Source organism: Spermophilus citellus (assembly GCF_964194105.1).
Source record: "Spermophilus citellus genome assembly, chromosome: 11".
Taxonomy (NCBI): Eukaryota; Metazoa; Chordata; class Mammalia; order Rodentia; family Sciuridae; genus Spermophilus; species Spermophilus citellus.
Genome location: NC_138192.1, coordinates 130950746 through 130959981, shown reverse-complemented (window position 1 = coordinate 130959981; position 9236 = coordinate 130950746).

Sequence of the window (9236 nt, the reverse complement as noted above, 5' to 3'; positions counted from 1 at the left end):
CTATCCACTCACCTGCAAATGCCATGGTTTTATTCTCTTTACTACTGAATAATATTCCTCTGTGTATAGATGCCACATTTTCTTTACCCACTCATCCACTGAAGGGCATCTAGGTTGGTTCCATAGTTTAGCTACTGTGAATTGTGCTGCTATAAACATTGAAGCTAGATAGGGCACAGGGGAGGGAGGGGAATGGAGGGGACGACGTGGGAGTAGGAAAGATGCGATGGTCATCATTACCCTGGGTACATGTATGAAGACACAAATGGTGTGACTCTACCTTGTGTACAACCAGAGAAGTGAAAAATTGTGCTCTGTATGTGTAATATGAATTGTAATGCATTCTACGGTCACGTACAACAAATTAGAATAAAAATAAATAAAAAATAGCAACTTATGAAAAAAAAATTTAAAACAGGTGGAAAAGTGTTGGATGAGAACGATGTGTATGTCCAGCCAAGTGGTCACCCACTATTAGCCATCACCAAAGGGTTCAGGAAAGAGCCCCGAGAGTATTACTTGGCAAGTTCATTGCTCAGGACGGACTGCTGGTAGGAGTTCAGGAGATATTTTTGGCGTCTGTTCTGTTGCGGTAACCGGTGGAGGGAGTATCTCCGGCGACTTCAGAGCTGGCTCACCTGCACTCGAGGCACCGCCCAGCCACAGAGGTGCAAACCCGGGCACGCAGAGGGCCAGGAACGAGCTCTCCGAGCCGGGGCCACGGGCCGTTGCCCTTCTCCTGTTGAGCTCGGTGCCCGGGCATCTTTCCTTATGTACCCCTCACACTGGCTCAAAGGAGCATTCCAAATCCCTGGATGACCTTGGTGTCCAGTGCCATGCGTCCCTCCCAACCTCCACTCTGGCCCCACAGTTTCTGACCACCCTCTAGCTTCATCTCGGGCCACCCTTCCTCCCTCACCACGTTCCGGCTGCCCAGGACATTGCTATGCCTTGGGTCTGGAGGGTCCCCCAAGGCCCATATGGTAAAGGCTGCGTCCGCAGCCTGCAGCATCATCGGAAGGGTGGAAGCCTTGCCGAGGTGGGAGGTACTAGTTCACTGGGTGTGTCCTTGAGGCGGACGGGAGGATCCCAGACTCTTGCCCTCCCTCTCTCATTTCTCTCCTTGTGAACGGGCACCCGCCGTGGAATGCTGTGCTGCCACTGGACCAAGCAACAAGCCTGAAACCTCCATGACCATGAACCCAAATTAACTTTTCGTCTTTATAATTTGGTTTCCTCGGGTGTCTTGTGACAGGACAGGAGAGCTGGCTAACACAGACACCGGAGGACTTCACCCAAGGCCTCTGCAGGTGCCATCCCTTCTGACATGTGGCAACTCCCAGGGTCAGCTCCCCCCATCAGTCAAGTGGCACCTTAAACAGCACCTCCTCAGAGAGGGTCCTTGATCTGCCGCCTGCCTACACCCGGCTGCCCTCGACCCACGCCGGCCCCTCCTCCCTCCCTTGCCTGCTTGTTTGCCCCCATCTTTCTCCCCTAATGGACTCCAGGTCCAGGGGCCCGGGACCAGACTGTCTCCCTGTACTGTCCTGAAGCACCCAGATAGGAATGTCATGATCTGCTTAGTCTCTCTGAGTCTGTCCCCAAATCTGTCCATTGAGGCTGGCCCCCTTTCTGGGGTGGAACGGGTACACGGGCCAGCATGCCATGAGGGGTGGACACCAATGTGTGACTCTGTGACTTTCAACCATCAGCATCTTCCAGATTCAACTCATGGTACTGGCTGGCCCAGAACTCCCCGGTCTCACCAAGTGAAGAGAAGTAATAAAACTAATTGCAAAGGAGTGGGGGGGCGGTGAAGGAGACACAGCAGAACCCCTCAGCAGCACAGGGCTGTGGGTCTGCTGGTCCAGCATGGAGGGCTGTGTTTCTCAGATTCTCTGGGCACCAGGACAGGCACCTATGATTACAAAGGCCTGTGCACGGTTCTGTCACAGCCAGCAAACCCAGAAGACTAATCGCGAGCCCTCCACTGACATTCAGGCCTCGATGATTTCTTCTATTATTCTTTCTCCAATTTGCACAGATGTGTGCAGTGCTGATTCCAGCCACTTTCTGCTGTGCTGACACAAGTTATTAAGTAATTATTAAGTAAGGGATTAGAAATTATGCATGATTCGGTGAAGAGTGTTGTCTAGCCTTGGGTTATGCAGTCCCTGGAAATTTATATAAATTCTTCACGGGAAGCCACTAGCCAGAGCAACCAGGGATGTGCAGACGAGGCTGCATGGTGAGCAGCTGGGGCACAGACTGAGGTTCTTCGTGATCATCTCCATCCATCACTTCTCCGGAGGCTGTTTCTTTTCATCTTGGACATCTGCATGTTGATTTTATTTGAGAAAAATCACTGAATTTAGAGCAAATGAAAACCAAATCTTGACCCGATGCATACATCACAAATTCCGTAGCTGCCTTCCAATTTCCTGGAATAGCAGACTTTAAATTCCCAAAGGGCCACCATCAAGACGCACGCTGACGATCTGGAGCCACCCTCTCTGTGCCCTGCCGGTGTCAACTCCGCTGTTGCATTTATTCCAGAGGCGATGAGGTGTTCATCTGCAGGGCAGAGCAGGAGTTCTCCAAATGCCACCCTGACCAGCTGCTCCAGTGCCACCTGGGACTCACTGAGAAGGCAAGTCCTCGACCCCCACCCAGCACCCCCAGACCAAAGTGCCAGAGGAGCCTGGTGCTGGGAGTCGGCTCCGGCTGAAGCTGGAGAAGCATGAACGGAGCAGTGGCTGCCAGCCAGGCCCAGCCCCGGGGCATCAGCTGTGTCTGGAGACACCTTCAGTGGTCACTCCTGCAGGACAGGGTGCAAGTGGCATGCAGCAGGAGAGCTGGAGGTGCTGCTGGACAGCCTCCCCTGCACAGACGGCTCCCACAGCAGGGGTCTCTGGTCCAAATGCCACTGAGAATGAAATCCCAGAGGCTGGCCCAGGTCCTCGGAGCTGTTAGGCGGAAGGTGATGTGGTGCACACAGACACAACCTGGGTCCCGCAGCCCAGCGAGCTCAGGAATCCCGGGAGCGGAGGGAGGGGAGGGGAGCAGTTTCTCCTCCAGGACCCCTGGGTGACTCGCATGCAGGGTCTGCAGTGAATCCTAACGGTGGGCACCCCAGAGTTCCCCGGAGGCTTGCTTTCCTTCCCGAGGAGCTGCAGGGAGGGACCAGAAATCCCTTGGCCAGCCCTGAGGTTCCCACTCTGCTGAGTTCTAGAAGAGCCGGGAGTGGGCAAGATGCTGCTTTTCCAGCCACCCACGCCAGCCCAGCAGTCTTTGCAACCGACTGCAAACAGCCCAAACAGCCAATGAGCCCAGTGGGCACGCCCTTCAGGGCCGGCTATGTGTGCGTTGCTTTTTATCACTTATCATTAACGCTTTTTCCAGAGTGTTGTCCACTCTGGTCCTCAGCACTGAATTGCCCGTGGCTTCACATGTCCTACTCTGCTTTTAAAACCTAATTGCAGGGGGCTGGGGCTGGGGCTCAGTGGTGGAGTGCTTGCCTAGCACGTGTGAGGCTCTGGGTTCAATCTAAGATATTGTGTCCATCTACAATTAAAAATATATTTTTTTAAAAGCTAGTGGCAGGAGTACTTTCTATATGAATGATACCTGCCTCTTTGTCAATTGTGTGCTAAGTACTGCCCCCCCCCCAATTTTTTACTTTGTTTATTTTTAAAATTTGAGCTTTTGTTAATTTTATTTACTTTAGGTGTTTTATGTCCTATAAAAGATTTTATCTTGTTTTAAACCCAAATAAACTCAGTTTTGGGTTCTGCCAGTGACATCAGTAGAAGGTCCTCCTCCAGCTAGAATCATACAAATGTGAACTTCCATGTTATACTTTCTCTCCCTACAATCAATATCTGATCCATTTGAAACCATGTTGATATAAGTTGTGAAATAATGGTCTAGCAATTCACGTACCATGTTGACCTTCCTACTTGGAATATAGAGTCACACTTCTGTTTCCTGAAGAAGCCATGACTGGTAAGAACTTGTGCTTCACCAAGACGAGGGACTTGGCGAAGTAAAAGCAAGAATTAGTTTGAATCAGCTCCACCCTAGTGTGACCAAAAATTAAATAACATTTAATTTATTTATTTCTCTCACTTACAAAAAGAAAGTGTGAAGATCAGTGCCGGGTTGCACGTGACTAAACACTCAGGGTCACGCCAGGGGAGCTGGGCTAACTGGGCTGTGCAAAATAACCACACAAGAGACAGAAAAACCGTTTTATTTGGGGTCGCTGTGACGACTCCTCTGACTTTAAGGGTCTGCAGAGAGCAAGAGCACGTGCTGACCCCTTTTATTGAGGAGAAGCCATTCAAATGAGGCAAGGGATCAGGGCGCAGGGGGCTGAGTCTAGCTTTGTGATGTCTGCATCAGCAGGTTGACTGACATCTAGGAAGGCCACACCCAAGGGCACAGTAAGAGAAGGGGACACACAAAGGGCGTTTCCATGGAACATTCTATCCCAAACAGGGCAAAGGGGTAATATCACAAAGGAACAGGTGAGTGTAGCTCCACCCATGGGGCTGTAGGAAGGCACGCCCATGCACAAAGACACAGTGGCTCGCACCCTAAAAATTGGGGCTATCGTCTGGGTTACCTAGGCAACCAGATCACAGAGTGACCAACAACGATGCCACACCAATCAGAAGGCATCCCTTTGCTTATTGGATCACCCCACCATTATCAGGAGCCTAGTATGATTCTTGTTGTTCTAGTCCAGAATGGCCACTAGAGCTCCAGCCATCACATTCCATTCCATACAGCTTGATGAACAAAAGACAAAGAAGGGTGAACCTCCTCCCTTTAAGGACATTTCCTAAAGGTCTTTTATCTCATTGGTCAAAATTAAGTTACAGAGCTAATGTGTTGTGGGGAGGCTGGGAAAGGGAGCGGCTTCGTGGGAGGAGAGATGGTGGATAGTAAGCAATCACTTTTGCCGGCTTGAGATGGGGGAACCAGGAGTTCTAGGCTACACCCCAGAGTGGTGAGAGGGTTTTTCCGGGAAGACAGCGCCGCGGGGGGCTGGGGGCAGCCTGGGATGGAGGGTTACGAAGTTCAGCTGGAGTTAACGGCGTCCCCACAGAAGAATAGCAAGAAGAAGCTTCTGTTCCTGGTGGAGAGTCTGAATCTCTCATAGAGAACATAAAGCACATTCTAAAGATGAAACGTGGTTATTTCCAGGAAAAACAGACATCTGTTTGGGAAATGATGATCAGTTAGGAAAGACTTGGTCACAGTGCAGCAGCAGGCAGCCTCCAAACCGCAGCAGCTGCAGTTGACCTCCAGGATCCTTTGCCTACGTCATGGCCCACAGCTGGAGAGGAGGCTCTGCTGGTCATGATCACAGGAGGACCCAGGGCCGTGCAGGGCCACCGTTACTTATTACTGTGGTAAGTAACAGGTAGTGCGAGAGCTGCCCTCACAACCACTTCAGGAAAGCAGTGCAGCCTGCGAAGCGTCGAGACCAGAGCGCACAGCAGGGCTAGGAGCTTGCCTCCTGCAGGAAGGGACTCTGAGTCTCATTTCCTCTCCCCACACCCTGGCCTTGGCAACCCGCATTCTGCTTTCTGCCTCTAGGGTGGAGCTGCCTCCCATGAGTGGAATGGGGCTAGTCTCTCCTTCTGTGACTGGTTTCTTTAACTCAGCATTACGTCCCTAAGGTTTACAACCCATGGCAGGATTTTCTTCTTTTTTAGATCTGAGTAATATTCCACTGTAGGGATGTACCACGTTTTCTTGGTCCATTCATTTGTGGGGGAAGCTCACTGTTCACTCTCAGCTGCTGTGAACATGGCATGCAAAAATCTCTCCAAGGACCTGCTTTCAAATCTTTAATACCCAGGAGATGGCCGGACCATGAGGTAGCTCTGCTGTTAAGCTCTGGGGACCCTTCCCACCCTTCCTCCTTATCAGCAGCACTCAAGGGGCCCAATGTCAGCAACTCCTCGCTGTCTGTTTTCCATTTCCCTGGTGACATCTCGTGTGGCTTTGACTTGCGTTTCCCTGGTGGTTGGTGATGCCGAGTGTCTTTTCCTACACCTGTTGGCCATTTGCATGTCTTCTTTGGAGAAATATCTACTGGAGTCCTTTGCCCAATTTTAAATTGGGTTGTTTGGGATTTTCTGCCTTTGAGTTGCAGGCGTCCCTTACACATTTTAGACATTGACCAATCCAACGTATGGTTTGCAGATACTTCCCCTCATTTGGTGTGTTTCCTATTCTTTCTGTTAATCATCTCCTTTACCCTGTTCCCAGGTTCTTTTAAAATTCCATGGAGTTTCATTTTGATTTCTCATCTTCTTTTCTTTCGGCCTCGTATTCAAGAGAGCGTTGCAAAAACCAGTGTCAAAGTCTTTCTCTGTGTTTATTCCAGGAGTTTTATAGTTTTGGGTTTTGTGTCTAAGTCTTCACTACATTTGAGTTGATTCCTGAGTGTGCTCTAGAACTCGGGTGCAGTGTGATTCTTAGCACGTGTATATCCACTTTTCCTAACACCACTGGTAAAGACACAGCTCTTTCCCTGCAGCAACCCAGCACCCTCGTCAAAGATCAGCTGACCAAGCTTGCAAGGATCTGTCTGTGTGCACCCTCTGTCCTGTTGATCCACTGAGCCACATGTCTCTCTTTGTGCCAGAGCCACACTGTTTTGATCACGGATCCTTCACAGTGTCTTCAGATCAAGGAGGACAAAGGCCCCAGCTTTGTCTGTCCTTCTTCCTCAAGATGACTTTGGCCATTCATGGTCTTTGGCAATTCCTCATCAATTGTAGAATTGTCTTTTCTATTTCTGTAGGAATGTCACTGGAAGTTTTATAGAGATTGCATTGACTCTGCAGATCAAAATGTAGTATGAATTCTTCCAGTCCATGAACCCACGCATCTTTCCATTTATCTGTGTCTTCTTTCATGTCCACCATGTTCTGCAGTTTTCAGTAAGTGAGTCTTTGGCCCCTGAGTTAAGTTTATTCCCAAATTTTATGTTTCCTGACGCTATCCTGAACGGGATTGACTTCTTAATCTCCTTTCCGAGTGCACCTTGTTAGTGCATGGAAACACAACTGATTTTTGCATGTTGCTTTTGCGTTGTGAAACTTTGCAGAGTTCCTCTGTTAATTCTGATGTTTCTCTCATGAAATCTTCAGGACTTGCTAGAACTTGCTAGAACTTCAGGACTTGCTTCTGTGATCTGTGGATGGAGACCGTTTAGCTTCTTCCCCTCCGGTTTGGAATCTTTATTTCTTTTTCTTTCCTGTTACTCTGGCTCAGACATGGAGTACCATGTTGGGTAAAGATTGCAGAAGTGGACATCTTGGCCTAATTTTTGATTGGAGAGGGAAAACCTTAAGCATCCAGCATAATGTTAGTGGTGGGATCTTCATACGCCCCCTTCATTATGGTGAGGCAATTTCCTTCCTGACTAGCTGATTGTTTTCATCATGGAAGCTAGTTTTTATTATCTCATTCCTTTGCTAACTTGGGACTTGGTTGCCTTTGTCCTAGTCCCCTGGAGTATAAACTTAGGTTTGTCACTTAGGACTGCTCTCCTTCCACATTGTGGCCAGTCATCACCATAACGTCCTCCCCGCCCGGCTATCACTGCAGCATGCACCCTCTGCTGTGTCACGCTTTCCTTTTTATCAGTATCAATATTTCCTACTCTCCCCCCATCTCACCTTTGGCCCCTGGCCATCCTCATCAGGGACGCTGGCCTAGCGTGCTGTCTAAGTTCTGACCTTTGTGGATTCTCCACTTCTCCTTTTGCTGTTGACTCTGGTTTTGCTCCGTTATGTCTGAAAAGATGCCTGGCTGGACCCCAGTCCTCCTCCTGTGGAGACTGGCTCTCTGACCTCACAGGGCCTCTGTCCTGGAGAATGCTCCAGGTATGTCCGCTTCTGTTGTGTGGAACATTCTGTGCCTGCTCAGCTCATTCCTTCTGCAGTGTCCAGTCCTCTGCTCCTTTATCAATCACCTGCCTGGACTTTCCGCCTGCCACTGGACACGGGGTACTGTGTTGACAATCAGCCTGAGAATCCGGGGCCTCTTAACCCTCGCCCGTGGATGTGTGTTCTCGTGAGCTTCCACCTTCCTGAGCTCATCTCCTGCTGGCTCCAGAGGCTGTCCAGGTACTGCAGGTCCCCTGGAGTCACAACAGGTCCCCTGGAGCCACAGCAGGTCCCCTGGAGCCACAGCAGGTCCCCTAGAGTCACAGCAGGTCCCCTGCAGCCACAGCAGGTCCCCTGGAGCCATGGCAGGTCCCCTGGAGCCACAGCAGGTTCCTTATAGCCACAGCAGGTCTCCTGGAGCCACAACAGGTCCTCTGGAGCCAGAGCAGGTGCCCTGCAGCCACAGCAGGTCCCCTGAAGCCACAGCAGGTCCCCTGGAGCCACAGAAGGTCCCCTAGAGCCACAGCAGATCCCTTACAGCCACAGCAGGCTCTCTGGAGTCACAACAGGTCCCATACAGCCACAGCAGGTCCCCTGGAGCCACAGCAGGTCCCCTGGAGTCACAGCAGGTCCCCTGCAGCCACAGCAGGTCCCCTGGAGTCACAGCAGTTCCCCTGGAGTTATAGCAGGTCCCCTTCAGCCATAGCAGGTCCCCTGCAGCCACAGTGTCTTCAGATCAAGGAGGACAAAGGCAGGTCCCCTGGAGCCACAGCGGGGCACCCAGCTCTGTGTGTTCTCAGCCCTTCCCGGGCATCTGGAATAGGCCAGCTCCCATGGGCACCTGAGCGAGTGACCCAGAAACAGCCCCGGGGCAGCCCCACCCCCAACCCACCAGACCATTAGCTGCACAGTCCAGACTTTTCCTCCCCGGAAGAAGCTGGGGGCCGGTTTGCCCACTCCTGGGCACGCCTGGGAAAGGGAGAGGGTGCCATCCCTGACTTCTAGGCAGCTGGCCTTGCCCTCAGCTGGGGTGCAGGACCCTGGGCCTGGCTCCTGGTGCTCTTGCCAAGGGAACCACCCAGGGTTGTGAAATCATTGTGGGCACGTGGGAGGGAGGGACAAGGGAGGGTCCACATTGGCAAGAGAAAGCACTGGCCAGCAGTGTCCCCGGCTACTCCAGTCACATGACCCCAGCTGACCTCAAAGGGAGCAGGGCAAGAAGTCCTGCCGACTTAAACCCAGAGAATCAAACACTTGCCACACAGCCCAGTGACACCTGCAAAAGGAAAAGTGGGGGGGGGTGCTAGGGCTGGGCTCAGTGGT